Source organism: Rousettus aegyptiacus, unplaced genomic scaffold, assembly GCF_014176215.1.
Source record: "Rousettus aegyptiacus isolate mRouAeg1 unplaced genomic scaffold, mRouAeg1.p scaffold_m13_p_1, whole genome shotgun sequence".
Taxonomy (NCBI): Eukaryota; Metazoa; Chordata; class Mammalia; order Chiroptera; family Pteropodidae; genus Rousettus; species Rousettus aegyptiacus.
Genome location: NW_023416284.1, coordinates 93,920,542 through 93,939,843, shown reverse-complemented (window position 1 = coordinate 93,939,843; position 19,302 = coordinate 93,920,542).

Here is a 19,302-nt window from a genome sequence, read left to right as displayed (position 1 = left end):
TTTCATTACATGTTCTCCGTAGCCAGGTCTGAACGCATAAAGGGCAGTGCTCACAGCAGCACGCTGGTTGATAAGATTCGGGCTTGCCTTTGTCTCCGGTCCGGTGGGAGTAGGGGGAGGTGTCTGCGAACCAAGGGGAGGGGTAGGGAAAAGTGGGGGATGGGAGGTTATCTGTGCGATGGCAGTCTGGCGAGGGGTCGGAGGATGGACGGTTGGGACAGGTCTGAACCAAGAGGATCCCTTCAGTTTTCTGCAGCCCCAAGACCAGCTGTCTGAGTCTCACGGTCTGAGCCACTCTAGGCTCTGAGTCTCCTTGTGGTGTGTGGCTGCAGAGTAAGAAGCAGCTCTGCACCCCCTACCCCAGTGAAGGAGGAGAGCCCCTGCCCCTCCCCCCAAAGCTTCTGGCAGGAAATTCTCTGGAGATGAAGGAAGAAGAAAAAAAAAAAAACAACCATGCTCAACCTAAGAAAATGCTTATTCAATAAATGAGAATGGAAGGCACCCCGCGTTTACCGTTGTTGAGATTTAAGAGGAAGGGAAGAATGGATTGGCATCCATTGAACAGAGGCAAAATATGCCCCAAGATTATGTCCCACTGCTTTTCCTTGGACGGTACAGAGTAGTTGGTTGCGGGGCCAGGCTGTCTGGGTTTAAATCACAGCTTGGTCGATTCCACCTCTGGCAAGTTACTTAACATTTCTATGCTTCCGTTTTCTTATCGTAAAATGGAAAAATAATTATACTACCCACATGGGGTTGACCTGGCATATGGTAAGAGCTTACAAAGTGCTAACCAGTTTTATTCTTTATTTATTTACCACTTCTGTAAATTCACTGCAGCTGGGGGCCAGGGCAGTGACACAGTCAGCATGTGGAGGTTGGATTTGTGTCTGAGGCTGATGCACATTAACCAAGTTCTCAAGCCTAATGAATAAGCCGTAGCCCAGCTCATTCATATACATTGGCCAGTGCACGTAGGCAGATCCATCAACACCTTCTCTTCTCTCTTCTCCCCAGGTGGGACCCTAGACTATACTCGGAGTTTCCTTGGGGGAATGGGAACACTTCTGTGCTTTTATTTATTTCCATGTCTGCACCCCCTGCTTGACTGTCAGCCCCTGGGGAAGACACTTTTGTACATAGGAAGATTGCAGTTCATGGTTGTCAAATAAATACTTGTTGAATGAGTAAACGGTCATCTTGTGTTTCCTGTCATAGCAACACTGGAAATGACCTAAACGCTCAACAGCAGGGAATTATTATTAAATTGTGGCCAGTCACCTCACAAAACTGAATAGTCATCGAAAAGGATAATTATAGCAATTATATAGAAAGATAGAGAAATGCTTGTGATGTAATTTTCAGAAAGACAAATGAAATAAAAATGATCTGGCCATGATAGGGATCCATGTTGATGGCATTTTAAGAAGAAAAACAAAGGTCAGAAAAGGGAGTATAATATGCCACCATTTGTGTTAAAAAGGGGGAAAGAATATAAGATTTCACTTGTAAGTGTAAAATACTTCTGAACAACACACAAAAGACTGAAAACACGGGGCCTCTAGAGAGGAGACTGAGAGGTAGACAGTCAGGAGACAAGTCACTAACAATACTTTGCACCTTCTGAATTTTGAAAGATAAGCATGTTTCAAAATCAAGTCATTTAAGGCACTTTCTGGTACATAACAAAGTAAAATAGATCGATATATATTTTCTACTATATTCCTCAATTTTAAGGTACTTATTTCCATCCTACCCCCCACCCGCATACACATACATTTTGATTTCTAATATTGGGATAGATCTTACAATCAATGAGCATTCTTACTAGTTTCATGTGTGTGTGTGTGTGTGTGTGTGTGTGTGTGTGTGTGTGTTTCCTAAAAAGCTTTTACTACATCAATGCTGAGTCTTAAAATCGATTGGATTTTAGAATCAAGGAAACATAGCACATAAAAATGTGGCATGCGAAAAGAGACTATAAAATGAAAACCATCCTGTGGAGGGGATTGTGAAATCTTTCTTTTTGAAAATGATCTTTGCTGTTATGTTTACATTATCTCTTCAACAATTTTTAAAAAAACATATGTTTAACCATTTTTAGGGGACAGTCAATGGTTTTAGAGGAAGATATCCTTCAGCACCAGGGTCTAGGTAACCTCCTAAGCAGTAAACCCATGCAAATAACCAATTTCTCAGCTTAGTTTTGCTTGAATAATTATCAGACAAAAGCCCTGGGCCCTAAGTTTAGCTATGGTTACAAAGAAAGACTCATTTTCCTTGGATTTTTCCTGAGATACCCACCTTCCAGGTATAGTTTGTCAAAAACTGGGATAACACTTACTTGGCAATCATAGGCGTCTATTCCAGCAATTGGTTCAGAACCTCGGGTTTTGGTCCAAACCATTGCCGTGGTTCACAGAATGATTGTTGAGTTGGAAACACGGATAAAATCCAATGCCTGCAGGTCAGGCTGCCACAGTAATGAAGCACGCTGAGTACTTTGACCAAAATGTGGCCTGAGAACCTTGCTGCTTTCAGTTCAGACCAGTGTTCTGAGTGTACCCCCCAGGACACCATGAATAAAGGATTTCTTAATCAAATGAATAAATTTAAAGAATATTGTGGGTGAGATTGGAATATATTGGAGATTCACAATTTCATATTAAAGGCACCTAAAAGTCCCATATGGCAAGTTTCATCAGTTTCCAGCTTAACAGCCATTCCCACCTTTTTCCCGGCTAATCAAACCCTAATTCTGTTTACCCTCTCCAGGGCAACCATGCCCTTCAGGGCAGGCAAGTCCCAGAACAAAGAGGATTGAGAAAGAACATATGAACACAATTTTGGCCAATAAAACAGAAAATAATTTGGTGGGTAATTCTAAGAAAGTCTTCTTTGCTTTTTTAAAAGAGACCAACAAAAATTCTGCATTCAGTAATGGCCGAACAGATCCTATAAAACCACAAACCTCCCACATAACAAAATTATGAAAATCAACTGTTAAGACACTGGAGAGTGGTCAAAACACACAGATAATGGAGAGGAGTCAACACTTGAAAGAAGGGAATAACACTGGACAAGTTTCTTTTTTTTTTGGTAGCTTTTTGCCTGAGGAAAGACCCTAGTCAGGGTCATGTGTATTATAGTTAAAACTTGGATAGAAACCCAGAGCTTTACTGGCATGAAAAGCCAGGGAACAGAGTTCTGGTGACCACATGGCTGGAAAGTGAGGAAAGGAACCCTGAAAAAGATAGGGAACCGTGAAGACAGGGCCCCCAGATCTGTGTAGACTCTGCTCAAATCTCTGAACCACACATGGATAAGAAAACTCTAAGCAACACAGCTAAGGCTAAAAGATCTAAACTGAGATTTCAGCTTCCATCTACCAAAGAGGAGACAATATATGCAGTTCAAGATTTCCGCCAAGTTACCTGTCTGCTAAAACAAATAAACATTAAAAGGAATACTCTTCAGAAGAGCAAGAGGAATCCAGAGTCTCTAGAACATATATATCATTTACAATGTTTAGGATACAATCCAAAGGTACTTGGCATTAGAAGAAACAGGAAAAGGCGCCCAATACAAAAGAGAAAGACTAAGGAGACCAATCTCAAGATGGTCAAAATGTTAGATTTACCAGACAAAGATTTTAAAGCAGCTATTATAACTGTGTTCAAGAAAGGAAAGGAAAATATACTCATGATGAATGAGATAGGAAATCTCAGCAGAGAAACATAGACTATAAAAAGATCAAAATGGAAATTCTAGAACTGAAAAATCAACATCTGAAAGAAAAAGACTAAAATAATAAAGAGACCATTTTTTGTCCTTGGCCATCGTAAGGATGTTATGCTTATTTTGCCTCAGTCTTCTTGCATTGGGAGAAAAAAAAATGGCCTATTTAAGCAATTTTTTAAAATATTTTTTTTATTTTTAAATTACAGTTAGCATACAATATTATATTAGTTTCAGGTGTACAGCATAGTGATTATATATTTATACAACTTACAAAGTGACCACCCTAATAAATCTAGTATCCATCTGACACTACACACAGTTATTACATTATTGACTATATTCCTTATGCTGTACTTTACATCCCCATGACTATTTTGTAATTACCAATTAATACTTCTTTATTGCTTGATTTTTAAAATTTTAATTAGTTTCAAGTATACAGGACATTGGTTAGACATCTATATAGTTAGTAAAGTGATCCCCCCAATTGCTCCCTCCTCCTTCCCCTGACTCTCCACCTAGCCGACGTATTAATGCTAATTGCATTCCCTATGCCATGCTCCCCATCCCCGTGACCTCCATCAGCTACTAATTTGTACTTCTTTAATCCTTCACCTCATTGTCCCAGCTCTCCAAATCCTCCTCCCCTCTGTCTGTCACTAAATGTTTGGAATTCTCTGAGCTTCCTGGAGTTTTATGTCCATTTCCTTCACCAAGTTAGGAAAGTTTTTCATCATTATTTCTTCAAATAGCTGCTCAACATCTAGATTTTCTTCTGTTACACCGTTCAGATGAATATTTGGAGCCTTAATAGTGTCCCATGTCTTCCTTAAATTATTTTTATAGTCTTGGCATCTTTTTTCTTGCCATCCTGATTGAGTGTCCTAATTAGCTTTCCTGTCTTCTAGATAGGGCATTTGATCCTTTTCTTTGTTCATTTTGTTTATTCCTTTGTTTATTCCATTTAGTATACTTTTCATCTCAAATAATGTGTTCTCCATTTCAAACTGGTTCCCTTTTATAATTTCCATTTCCATTTTTATCTTTGTTGGAGTTCTCTACACTTCCCAAAAGTTCATTGAGCATCTTTATAACCAGTGTTTTGAATTCTGCAGCTGTTAGACTACTTGACTCCATTATATCTAGATCTCCATTCTGTTCTCTCATATGGTTTCTGCTTCTTTGTTTTATCATTTTGGCTGCCTTTCCATGTCTATTTCTATGTAGTAAGCAAAGCTCCTAAGTCTCCCGGTCTTATTAGTGTGGATTGGTGAAGTAAGTCCAGTGGCACAGTCCTGAGAGGGGTTCAGCTGCAGGCCACATTAGCCCAAGCCTCTGTTCCCCTGGGGCCACCTATTAAGATTCAGCAAGCAATCCACAGATGCTGTGCTTATAGTTGCCTCAAAAGGCCACACCAGAAACCAAAGCTGGCTGCCTCCACCAGTGTGTCTCAGCAAGGAACATCTGACTCGCTGAGGATACACTTGGATGTGGCTTGGGTTGGGCTCGAGTTGAGGTAGGTGTGGTTTCAGGGAATCCTCTGGGTGGAGCGACATCTGTTATCCAGTTTGATGATGTGACAGCTTTGGCGGCGCTGTGTGGGGCACACTGGTAGTGGGGAGGGCTCAACAGGGAACAATGGATACTGCCGGCACTTCTGTACAGAGCACTCACTCCAACAATGTCTCCCTGTAAGTCCCTGGTGTGCTCTGCACGAAGCTGAACGAACAGGCAGCGGTGCTCAGAGCAAGCAGGTCTGTCACCACGAAAATCCACTCGTGGACGTGGCCCTTTTAAGAGGTATCTGCAGCTACCACTGCTGCAGCCTCTGTCTCACTCGGCCGCTTGGGACCAGGCAGCCCCGCGTCCTCACCCCGTCCTACCTTCTGCCATTGCAGGGTGCCTTCTTGGATTTCTCCCTAGTTGTATGGCTTGTTCATCAAGATCCCAGGTGATTTTTTCCTTTCTGCTGCTCCTTGTCTCTGTCACAACTTTGATTTGGTCACCAGAGAGATGAACAGACCTCTATCATCTACACCATTTTTTTTCTCCTCCTAAAGCAATTTTTATTCGGGTTTTATGTTACATGAGGAAGAAAGTGTCATAAGTTATAACACTCTGCAGTAAAGAACTTGGCTTAATTTTGTTTAACTGAAGGTTCACCAAATTTATGTGAACACATCTTTTTAAACTAATATTCATTGAAATGTCAAGCACACTTAGAAAAGTCCTGTGTAGACCCTCGTTTCTACCTTCTAAATCTGGCTATTCAATTATATCATGTGTAGAATATTAAAGGCCACAGACTGTTTCGATCATATAATGCATGGGATTGAAGTCTGACAGGAATCTACTATCAGAAAATTTCATGTTTGCAATTTGCAGTGCGTGAACCAGCAACAGCGCATCTTATACCCAAGATCTACTAAGTCTAAGATCTGTACTTTAATAAGACTTCCAGGCGATTCATATGCATATTATAATTTGAGAAGAACTACTGGAAAGTATAAACTGCAATATAGATGTTAGCTGCCTTATTATTAATTTAAAAAAACTAATAATAGTTTTAAAATCTATTTCGAAGATCTTCCTATAATCATCTCATTTGGTTTCCACAGAAATACTGAGAATTAGAGTTTTTAAACCCCTGTTTATAGGAGAGAAAATGAGATTAAGAGAAGTAAAGTGATGCTTATTATATTGAGTTTTACTAGTCCTATAATTGGGGAAAATGTTGCCAATTCATCATTCAGATAGTGATAGTTTTTGATGATGCAGGAACTTGATGTCTATCCAAACTGGAAGGTAAGACACACACACACACACACACACACACACACACACACACACACACACACACACCCTGTTTTCTGAACATCCTTTTCCAATCTCCGCTAGGATTGTACTCTTCTCTCAATGCTCAGGGCTACCCCGTCCCTCAGGAGGAGAGAGATGACAGGGCCCAGAGAGGTCTTGGCCCCTGCGGGGAGCCTGAGCCCAAGGGTTAAGTAAACTCAATAGCTAGGATAACGGATTCCTGGTGTGAGAAGCCAGACAGGTCCTTACATCAGCTCTGTGAGGACTTTTTAATTCCACTCCAGTTAGAATGGCCCATTCTAATCAGAGGACCGAGCCCAGGATGAGTATAGGCTGTGACTGAAAATAGTTGGGGATTAGTAAGAAAAGAACAGAAGTATTTATTTCTAAGAAATGAAAGTACTACTTAAATCTAAGAGTTTATTTTTTAAAGCATTTCGAGATGTTGAATTATTTACTTGTTTTACTATTTAATGGCTACTTTGTTTAGTTGTTTGACTTTGTTTTTTAGAAAAGACGAGGAAACATATTGCTTTCTAGCTCAGTAACAGTATCTACTAAACAAGCCCCATATTCAGACTGTATGAGCTCAGGATGGGAGCAGCATGCCCTAACCGTAAACAACCTAAGGTGAAAAGGACAGTCCTGACCATTAAGCTTGCAAGGTGAAAATAGCCATAATATATACTAAATTCTTTCTGATTCAGGTGATTCAGTCATACATTTTTAATGTTAAGCAAAATTCTCGTATGCCCTGGTAGAATCATTTTGGAAAGCAATTTAGCTATTTATCAAGGATTGTAGCAATTGTCTCTTGGGTGATGCTGACCACTTTCAATTTTTCTTTGAATTAGTGATTGTACTTCTGGAAATGTATCTTAAGGATGTCTAAAGCATAGTAAAAACTCTAGCCAAAAGAGCTCACCACAGCACTATTTTAAATATTTAAGCATTGAAAACCGAAAACATCCGAGAATAAAGGAATAATGGCCTACAATATAATCTCCTAATAAAATATTAAGTAGCCATATTTTAAACGATGCTTATATTTAAAGTATATTTGGTATTGAACTGGATTGTCCTATTGCCTTTCCATCTAACACATGAAAATGGTTAAGAAAAATTAAAAATACAAGTTGTAAGGCAAAAATTATTTGTAAAATACTAGCTATGAAATTTGGTCTCAGATATATTAGGTGGGGCCTGACTAGACAATCCTCACCTCTATCTATCCAAGCCCAAAGCCCAGCCATACTTCAAGTCCTGCCTTCTCCATGAAGCTAGCCTGACTCTTCAGCCCGCCCTCCATCCTCACAGCCCTTGTAGCACGCAGGGCCCTTGGCACAGGCTGTCCTGTACAGAGGTGTTTTCATTCAGTATGTGTCTCTCTCACTGGAATCCTTGACATCAGCGACTGAGTTTGTAGACTGCTTTTATTCTGCACAGCACACAGCTCAACCTCTCTACAATCTATCACCAAATCTTGTCAATTTTACTTCCTAGCTTTCTTCAACTTTATCCTTTCCTCTCTATCCCTTCCACTGAGGCTTGTGTTCAGGGCCTTCTCTCTCACATGGATTCCTGCAACACTGTAGCTATCAACATTGTATCAATTAGGGTACTTCGGGCTGCAAGTAACAGAAAACTCAATGCCAGTAACCTGAAAAATAAGGAATTTTTTTTTTTTTTTTTTTTGGTATGGAGGGGAGAAAAACCCTTCCCAGAAAACCCTCCAGAAGACTCTCCTTCCGGGTCTGCTGGCCAACATTGGGTCACACATCCATGCCTTGGCTGCAGGGGAGGCTGGGAAAACCATCATATGACATTTTCAATCTCTATAATGGGATGCAGGCTTTGTCAGCAGTAAGGAAAGAATGGTGAACAGCAGTTTCTATCAGGGTGAGGACCCAATAGTGTCTGCCTCAAACTCTCTGCTTGAATCTCCTCACTTTAGTTAATTCCCAACACTGCCATTATTTATTCATTCATTCAATTATTAATTCATTCATTGTATTAGTCAGGTTCGGCTAGCTTATGTTCTAGTAACAAACAACCTTCAACTACCAACAGGGTTAATTTTCACTGGCCATGAGGAGCCAGGGTGGGGATGGGGGATGGGGCAGAAAGAACATAAAGCTCTGTAATAGCTTTCACCTGCTTCTGCCTGAAGTTGACATGTATCAATTCTGCTCACATTTTATTGGCTAAAGTGAGTCACACAGACACACCTAACTTCAAAAGGGCATAAAAGTGAGACCATCCTTTGTGCAAGGTGAGCAGCACTAGTGGTCACTATGTCCAACAAAAATTTACTGAGCATTGACTATATACTAGGTGAGGTGCTAGAGATATATCGGTAAGAAAAACAATGTTCCGAAAGCACTTACAGTCTAAAAGAAGCAATCTACCCTTTCCTTTATGCCCTCGTGCTGCCATATAAAGACTTCAATTGTACCACCTCTTACATTTTTATTTCATTAAAAAAAAACTTGGCTGCCCACCTGAACAGGCTATAAAACCTTAAATATGTCTTACCTCTCCTTGTAAGCTTAATACCTAGACTAGTGCCTAGCACTAGTAGAAAATTAATAAATGTTTGTTGAATGATGTATGAGATAGGAAAAGCTCTACTACAAAGAATAGGCTGACAGTGGCTTAAACAAACAGTTTGTACTTTCAGATAGTGAGAAATCTAATAGGCAGGAGCTGCTGTGGTTGGTTTCTCTGTTCAACAGTGTCATCCAGGACCCAGGCTCTATCCAGACTTACGCTATGATACGCTTGGCCTATTGGTTTTTTTCCCTTGTGCTTGTGCCTCATGGTCACAAGACTGCTACCACTGCTCCGAATAACATATTCATATTTAAGGTGGGAAGAAACAGAAAGGCAGTGGCAAGGAGCTCTCTCTGGTGACTGTCCTTTGGAGCAGAAAATGACATCTTTCCTAGAAACCACACAGTAGCTTATGTCTCACTACCAAAACATGGATCACACAGCCATCCCAAGCTTGGAGCAAGGCTGGGAAAGGGGTTTTCTGGAGGCAGCAAAGAAAGGCCTGGGAATGGTTTGGGTAGCCAGCTGGAAGAGTTCACAGCAAAGGAAGAATATGTGCTCAATAAATATCTATTGGTGGAAGTTCGGATTTTTTATGATTGGATTCTTTACTGAATTTCAATAACATATAAAGAACCCTCATCACTTGTGACTAACCAATATTGAATGCATCTCCTGTTTGTGCTGGGCACTACGCCAAGTTATATGAATTTTTTCATTTGCTTTTCGCAATACCTATGACAGAGGTATTATCAGTCTCTGTTTTATATATGAAGAAATTGAATCTCAGAGTAATTAAACAGCTTGTTCCACTTGTTCGCTTACCAGATTGTAAATGATGAAACGAGGGTTTGAACTCCAGTGTCTGACCCCAGAGCCCATGTTGCTATCATAGAACTTTAGGTCTAGAGGAAAACAGAGAGCTCATCAGTTCTAAGCCCTTTATTTTCATGGCGCTGAGGCCCAGAGATGGGAGGTAACCATCTTAAGGCCACAGAGGAAGCCCACAGCAGAGCCCGGCCTCGGACCCGGGAGTTCTGACTGCCAGGCCGTGGTTCATTCTATCACACTGGGCTGCCTTCGTTACTTCACATTAGCTCACTGACCTCTAAAAAGACAAAAGGCCGAACCAGGATCCTGTGGACAATTCAGTTAAGAAAAGGTATTTGACTTAAGGTTTGGCAAATTGGAACAAGTTGTCTCCTTTTTTGGAATCAAAACTTGATGATTAGTTGGTTTAAACTCTTTCACTTATCTCAGTGGACACTCCAGTCTGTACATTTTTTCAGTGCTTCGGGAATAAGAGGGAAAGAATATAATGGTCAGAGGCCCTCAGCTGGGACTTACCAAGATTACTTGAGACTCCAAGCTCCTGACCCAGAAATGCCTTATGTGTGGTGTTTAAGCACATCCTGTATAAACAGCCTTGGGAAGCCTCTTGATAGAGTAGAATGTGTATGGCTCGAATCCCGCTCTGCCACTCACTAGCTGTGGGATCCTGTGACCTGGGCCCATTGTGAGAATGAAGTGGAGCTAACGTACAGAAGACACCTGGCACAAAACATGTCACTGTAAGCGTCTGTTCCCTTCACCCTGTCCTCTGCTGCTTCCCCTGTGTACTTAGGGCTGAAATGCAGCCAGCGCCCAGTTTAGTTTAACAAGCAGAGCCTAACTTGCCCACACCACGTCCTGTTTCAGATTTGAATTCCTTTGTCAACAGAACTTGAAACTTTCAAAGGACACATTTGCTTAAACTGAAAAATCATTTCGGTGTGGCATTTAAGACCCTAGAGAGTCACGGTTCTAAGCATAGACTCTTGAATTGCACAGAGATTGGAATTTAGGCTCCGTCACTTCCTAACTATGTGTGTAGTTGTGTAACCTCCTTGTGTCTCAGTTTCCCTCGCAGTGCGTTGGGGTTAATAACAGCCACCTCAGGGAGTTGTTGTGAAGATTAGGTGTGGGAGCACGTGCAGAGAGCAGAGAACTGTGTGTCACATGCTAAACACGTCATACAGGCTCCCTGGAGCCTTGTCAGATACTTCGGTCCTCTCTAAGGCGTTTTTTTTTAGTGTGGGTTAGACAAATCATTTTCTTGGCTTCTTTTAAGGGCAAGGACAATTGGGCAAATGACTTCATGTGACAGCAGAGTGAGGTGGCATAGCAGGGGGTAGCAGAGAACCCAGGGCCCCAGGGCGGGAAACCTGGCTCCCAGTCCAGGCTCTGCCACCAGTGCCCACGTGTCTTTCTTTCTCTAGGCTTCAATTCCCTGCTCGTAAAATTTGCGGGTTAGAAAAGGTGACTGGTCAGGTCATCCTGGCCTTAGACATCCGTGCTAATCACGGCCAGCCAAACATCTTTTTGGAAGCTTGAAGTAACCAAGACTGGCAACGGTTTAGTAAAGATTCGGAATCCTGTAATTTGGGTTTGAAAATGAAGAACTCTTTTAAGATCTCCTCCCAGACCCAGAGCCAGTTAGGAAGGAATAGAAAGCTTTTCCTTGGGCAAACTTGAGGATTCCCGGGCCTGTGTACCCCATCCCAGCCTTCCCACCCTCCTCCAGCATAATGTGATTTCCATCCTCTATTTTTTTTCTCCCAGATGTTACTATAAATGAACTCTCTACATTCTGAAATTCATTCAGCAAACATGCACATTCACTGTGCACTAGGCACTTTTCTGGGGTGGGGGCGGGTGGATGGACAGAAGACATAGCCACTGCCTCTTGGGGCTTACATTCTAGCGGGGGCAGATGGGAACAAAATACACAAGTAGGAGATATGGCAGAGCAGGCCGAGTAGCAGAGAGCTGGGTTTAACTAGGCTGAGATTTTGCTGAGTGAGTACAATCTAGCAAGCTTGAGGTATGGGAGACTAATGACAGTAGGGAGCGCTGGAGTTTGTGAAGACATATTTAATAGTGCAGTTTAATGCTTCATTTGGGGAAAACCTCTTTTGTTTTTATGGTAAGAGCCACAGAGAGGGAGAGAGCTGTTTATGTCAGGTGAAGCAGGCCTGCGATTTAAGACTGAGAAATACCTGGGAGTACCTTGTTTCATCGAGGATCAAAGCTGCCAGCCGACGGTATACAGCTCTACTTGTGTAATCACAAGCACAAGATGTATACCCAGATAGCCAAAGCCTATGGGAGAAAGCGCTGGGGCAAGAGGTGGGTGTCGGAATACAGAAGGCAGAAGTGCTTTTACAGTTAAGCCCATGAGAAGATCTGTGGAAAATATAATGAATGTTGCCAAGTGCTGGCGGCAGTTGTCCAACAGGTGTTCCTCCTCATACAAAATGACCAGAGGTCAAGGCTGTTCGCTGTGGAATGGTTTATGACTGTGAAAGTTCGGAAGCCCCTATGCACCCACCAAGGAGAGGCGGAAGTGAATATTTAGGTTATAAAGCAGAAACAGGAAACGCTCTTTGTGAACTGACATGGAAAGACTGCCTGGGAAAACCAAGTGAGGAAAGAAAAAAATAAACAGGATCCAAACAGTACTGTAGGATGCCATCATTTGTCATCCAAAAGAGCAGGGGAGAATATCCATAGAATATCTATATGCACAGAATATTCTAAAACTAGTTATAAGAAACTAGTTTCGCTGGTTGTCTCTAGGAAGGGAAACTGGGACACAGGGGTAGGAAGAGGAATATTACTGAATATCTGTTTGAAATTTCTGATTTGAGATTGTGAAAATGCAATGTCTTTGGAAGGGGAGAGAGGGAGAGAGAACACTGTGCGGGTTCTAGAATCAAATGGGTGGGCATGAATCCACCAGTTCTCCCAGGTCTCGGCTATATGACCTTGCACGAGTTACTCGGCCTTCCTGAAGCTCCGTTTCTGCATGAAAGGGGTATGATATGATGATACCTGCAACCCACCCGGACCGTTGGAAGATTGAGACCAATGAGTGCGAAGTGCTTAGATGGAAAATGGCTGCTGCGGCTGTTTAACCAGCCAGGGTTAGCTTCCAAGCTTCCAGAGGGCACGTGCAGTTCGCATATTCCTTGCACATGCGATGTCCCAGGCACTCAGCCTGTGTGAGTCTCTGCATTCAGGATACCAGGTCAAAGGAGAGAGAGAGAGAGAGAGAGGGAGGGAGGGACAGAGTGGGGGCGAAGGCTGCCCTGGGTCAAATGCAATAAAACGCTCCTCCCAAGGTTCCTCCCAGAGGAAAAACCCTGCATACCAGCTGCTGGTCTCTCTGGTAACCAGGTCTAGCTCCACTGAACCCCACATCCCTTCACCCTGGACTGCACCTTCTTACTCTGTTGAAAAGGTGTGCACCTGAATTACGGGTGCAAATCAGATCCCTGGGCCGACCCTAGAATCTCACTTTGCCCACTTAGGCGCCAAGATGGAGCTCTAGCCACATCTCTGATGCTCAGTTCCACGCCCTTCACACTTCATGTCCCTCCCCAAACTACTCCCCAGTCCTCAAGCACATCCAAAGCTTTCTACCTTCCCCCTCCGCACTTCTGATTTTGAGGATCTCTCCCTCAAGAGAAGGATTTCCCCACTTGCCTGAATGATGCACATATTGACAGACACAGGTCAAATATCTACTCCGCCAGGAAGCTCCTCCAATTTGGGCTTCCTTCCCCTTCCTCTGAGGGCTCTCAGACCATCTATCATATCAGTGTCATGGCTTCTTTGAATCAGAAGTATCTTTCATAACAAAGAAAGCTATTATTTCCAAGTGCACAATTATGAGGTGCTTTGTAAACATCAGTCCCCTTCACCCCAAGCCCCAGAGAAGTGTTAATGTCCTTGTTTCATAAAGAAGTGAGCCTCAGGGACATTTGTCCAGGGAGGTACAGCTAATAGGTGCTGGGCTGGGATTTGTCCTAGTCTGTCTGGTTGCTTTTGTATCTGTCACCCTGCTCCCTTTCAGACTATATCCTCTCTGAGAATAGCCATCAGTTACTTTTCCTCTCCTTCAGGATCAGGCAAAGTCCAGCCCCTCAGGGAACACTAATTGTTGGGAGGGGGATGGTCATAAGGAGATACCAGGGTAGGGACAATCCTGAAGAGACTGTGTGGAGGTAGGGGTGGCAGTATTGGGGATCAGGGTTTTTCTGGATTGGTTCAGAGGGAAGGGACAGGGTGAGTTGAACGTCATCATGTGGGAGAAAAGATGATATAGTGAAACAAACCAGGGCAGATCCAGTTCCTATTTGGGGGAACTTGGGGAATTAAGGAAATTTGCTGGAAATAGGTGCAGAGCTGGAGGGGAGCAAAAACTGTCTTCCATTTTCATCTAAACGTCTCAGCATATAGACTCCCCATGTACAGATGTGCTTTACCATCTATGTAACAAAGTTATTCATTGTAGAACTGACTGTAAGGAGACTGGAACCAACTCGGCGTTTATCAATAAGGAACTGGTTAAATCAGTCCGATTTCCATATGATCGAACACTCTCCAGACCAAGAAAGGAGGTGGGAACATACATGTAAAAGAATGAAACTGGACCTAGGGGCAAAGGAGCAAAACAGACCTTTCTCTAAAGAAGATATACGAGATGCCAACAAATACATGAACAGATGCTCGACATCACTAGCCATTGGGGAAATGCAAATTAAGCCACAATGAGATAACACCTCACACTTGTTAGAATGGGCATCATCAAAACTATAGGAGGCAACGAATGTTGGCAAGGATGTGGAGAAAAGGAAGCCCCTGTGCGCTTAGTGGGATTGTAACTTGGTGCAGTCACTATGGAAAACAGTATTGAGGATCCTCAAAAATTATAAATAGAACTACCATATGATCCGGCGATCCCATTTCTAGGAACATATCCAAAAGAAACAGAAACACCCAAACAGTTATGTGTACCCGCATGTTCATAGCAGTATTATTTACAATAGCCAACACATGGAAACAACCTAGGTGTGCATCAATGGACGAATGGATTAAAAAGTTGTGGTGTGTGTATATGTATGCATGTATATATACACACACAGTGGAATATTATTCAGACATTAAAAAACAACAATGTGGAAATCTTACCATCTGTGATAACATGGATGGAACTTGAAGGCACTATGCTAAGTGACATAAGTCAGACAGAGAAAGACAAATACTGTATGATCTCACTATATGTGAAATCATAAAAACAAAAACAAAAACTCATGGAAAAAAGGAGGTTGGAAGGTACAAACTTTCAGGTATAAGATAAGTAAGTACTGTGGATGTGATGTACGACATGATGACTACAGCTAAAGGTGCTGTAGGATATATAGGAAAGTTGTTATCAGAGTAAATCCTAAGAGTTCTCGTTGCAAGGAGAAAACATTTTCCTTCTCTCCTTCTTTTCTTTTTATTGTATATATGAGAAGATGAATGTTAGCTGAGCCTATTGTTATAATCATTTCACAATATATGTTAATCAAACCGTCATGCTGTGCACCTTAAACTCATACAGTGATGTATGTCAATTACTTCTCAATAAAGCTGGTGGGAGGGGGGGGAAGGAGAAGGAATTCCTCATCGCTGTGATACAGAACAATCACCAAAATATATTTTAAGTAAAAAAATGCAATGTGCATAACTAGGGAAATGAAAATGTAAGTTACTATGAATTATGATTTCCGTTTGGAAAATTTAAATACCTGATAATTCCAAGTGTTGGTGAGGAAGTAGAGCCAAGGCAACTCTCAGATACACTGACAGGTATGTGAATTGACACAACCATTTTGGAAAACAGTTTGGCATCTCTACTGCAGTTGGCAATGTGCATTCCCTAGGACTCTGCAAACCCTAGGGAAATCCTTATCTGCCTCTCCCCCAAAAGAATATAGACACCAGGGGAAATGATTAAGAGCATTTATATGAGCGCTGTTTCAAGGAAAAATTAGAAGAAACCCAACTATCCTGAAATGTCACAATGAAAAATTAATGGCATTATCTTCATACAATGGAATTCCATGCCAGAGTGAAGATGAACTAACCAGCCATGCATACCAGCGTGACTTGCTCTCAGGACCATAATTGTAGGGATGATCAAAGCAAGTTGCAGAAGACTGCATGCAATACAGTTTCTTCTCTTCAATATCTAAAAGAGTGAAACACTATACAATATTTACTGTATAGTGATATAAACATGTGGCGAGCCTATAAACAAAAAAAGATCATGATAAGCATAACTTTCAGGATAGTATTTAGAAGAAGAGGTGGAGCGGGGAAGGGCCACACAGAAGATTTTCAAAGTTCTGCTTTTTTGTCTAGGATAGGTGGTGGGCACTGTGGCTTACTGTATCATTGGGTGTTTAAATTTAAATATATGTGTGTGTGTGTGTGTATATATATATAAATATAAATATATATATATAAAATAGTTTCTATTTTTGTGCTTACTCAGTATTTAATACAAATAATTTTTTTAAATGAGGCCTAGAGCCATGTGAACTGTATGCTACCAGTTGCACAACAAAGGGGACACACACACACACACACACACACGCACATGCACACACACACACACACACCGGTATTAAAGTATCTTGGGAAAGTTTCATACGCAACTGGTAAAACTGGTTGCTTCTGGGAGGGGAACTGGGAGGCTAGGGACAAGGAAGGAGACATCCCTGAATTTCAAAAATTTGAATTGCATAAACCAGTTGAAATAAAAAATAATAAAATTTGAACACTGAGGGAGACAGAGAGGAGAAAGGGAAGAGAGGGAATGAGGGAGGAGGGGAAGGATGGGGACAGGAGGAGGACAGCTGGCTGGGTCCTGGCTGCCAAAACCTAGATGTGCCCAGAAAGCACAGTAGAGCCAGAAGCCCTGCGGGCCAGTCCAGGAAAGCCTGTGTCCTCTTGAACCTAAGGACAAAGCCGGCTTCAAACAGCTGCCTACATGAACTCTGGCTCTGCAACCTTTTGTTTCCAGAGCTTTGTTTCCAGAAAAAGCTCCCTCGGGTCTCTTTCCCTGACCCTGCCTTCTTATCTCAGACCTTCACCCCACTGGTGATCTGAGCAATTCCTTTGAAGCCGCTTCTGTCTTCTGAGCCTTCATCCTCTACGACTCCATCTGTGTCACCAAGGTCAACCAACAGCAAATAGGTCCATTTCATCCCCTTTTTAATCCTCCCTACGAGGACCCAGTGTCGTTTGCTATACTGCCTCATCAAAACCTGTTCACATATTCTTTATTCACATTGGAATACCAATAACTTAAAGGAAACAGGGTCGGGTAACAGGTATGCCCCCAAGAATCGTGGCCTTGAGAGGTAAAGGCATGAAATGTTAATGGAATTTCAGGCATCAGCCTGTGGGCAAGGAAGGATTTGGACCCAAAGTGTAGGGCATGCCTTCTGTCCTGCTTGTACTTAGGACTGAAGTGTTGGCAGCTTGGGTCTGTGTAAGAGAGTGGGCCACTGAGGCTGAGTTCAGACCCCCTGAACCCAATGAACAGAGGTGAGGAGGAAGGGGCCAGGGAGGGTTGTGTTAATCTGAATTAAGAAGTACTTTCCCCAAAGAGCCGATACAGGGACCTGGTAGCCCAGGAGTATGGAGGTGGGTGCTAAGATGACTGTGCTACATAGCAAAGACAAGATCAGCTCTCCTATTCCGTCCATGAGGGGCTCCCCAGTTGAAGCAAGTAGTGCTTATAAAGGAAGAGAGAAGCCTTGCTGTATAACGGAGCTTAGCAGAAGCCATTCAACAAGCAGGTCTGGAGCAAAAGTCTGGGCTGACAATACTAAGTGCTGACGAGGAGGTGCAGCACCTGGACACTCATACGCTGCCGGTGGGTTGTAAATTGTACAGCCAGTGGAAAACTGTTTGGTAGAATTTGCTAAAGCTAAACACATATCTGTCCCATGACCCAGTAATTCCACTCCTGGGGATAAACTGAGGAGAAATGAGCATGGTGCCCACCAAATAACATGTGTGAGAATGCTCGAAGAAGTGTTATTTGGACTCCACGTGTAGGGTGTGCCTTCTGTCCTGCTTGCACTTAGGTTGCCTGAGGACTGAAGTGTCGGCAGCTTGGGTCCATGTAAGAGAGTGGGCCATTGAGGCTGAGTTCAGACTCCCCCTGGCCCAATGGCCAGAGATGAGGAGGAGGTCTAGAAGTCTAGATAATGGCTACCATTGCGGGGGCGGCGATATAGACTAGGAAGGAGCATGAGGAACCCCCTAGGGCACTGGAAATGGTCTGTATTTTAATCTAGGAGGTGGTCTCATGGATAGATACGTATGTGAAAATCCATGGAGATGAAACTTAAGGTTTGTATACCTTAATTGCTATATATAAAGTTGTATATAAAACAATAATATTCAAGCCTAAAGCTCCACTGCTCCTGATCCTGGACCTGACAACTTGGCTACTGATCCTGCCCTCAGAAGATTTTTGTGTACAGGATTCTGCCACGGCAGGTGCTGGTGGCTGTATCTGAGGGCAAAGAGTGGGAGATTCTCAAGCTAGAGGAGAAATTATATGGCCATTTGGGGGTCTCTTTGCTCACAGATGTTTGAATAAGGGGCAGAATTTGGTCTCAGACTTATTTCCATTGAAATGTACCCCCAGTACCAAAGATGGAGATATATAGCTCATTCGATTTCAACTGCTGGAGACTACCAATATTTTAGCAAAACAAAAGAGAGAAAAAAAAAAAACAATAACAGGCAAAGGTTGGTTTAGGCCACTTCATGATACACAGCAAGTGAGGTACAGCCAGACTTGGGCAGAGGCAGTGTCAGGTCTTGTGTTCCAGTCCTGCCAAGAATTTCTGCAAGGACCATCGCCACATTGGAGGTCCTTTGTTAACGTTATACCAAATTGAGAGCGTTCACAATTTAGTGACTTCAATGTTGAGAATTCATAGGTCCCATGGAAGTGATCAAGAGACCCTTGTGTCCTTTAGCCATACCACTGAGACAAGCACAAGAGCCATGTAAGACCAGAAAGAATGGGAGGGTGGAGGGGATGATGAAAAGCTACCCTAGGCCCAGCAACTTAGTAGTTTGTCCCTGGGGACTCTCCCTCTGATTCTGCTCAAGACGTGCCTTTCCAAAAATGATGGAAACACAGCCACTGAGAGAGGGAAGAAAGGTATGAAAAAGACCAGCATGCCTTGAAATGTGTGGAGCCCATGAGAAAAACCTTGGCCATATTCTTGTCCCAGGATTCTGCCACCATTTCTTGGCTGGCTGACTTTGAACAGGTCTTTAAATCTTGGT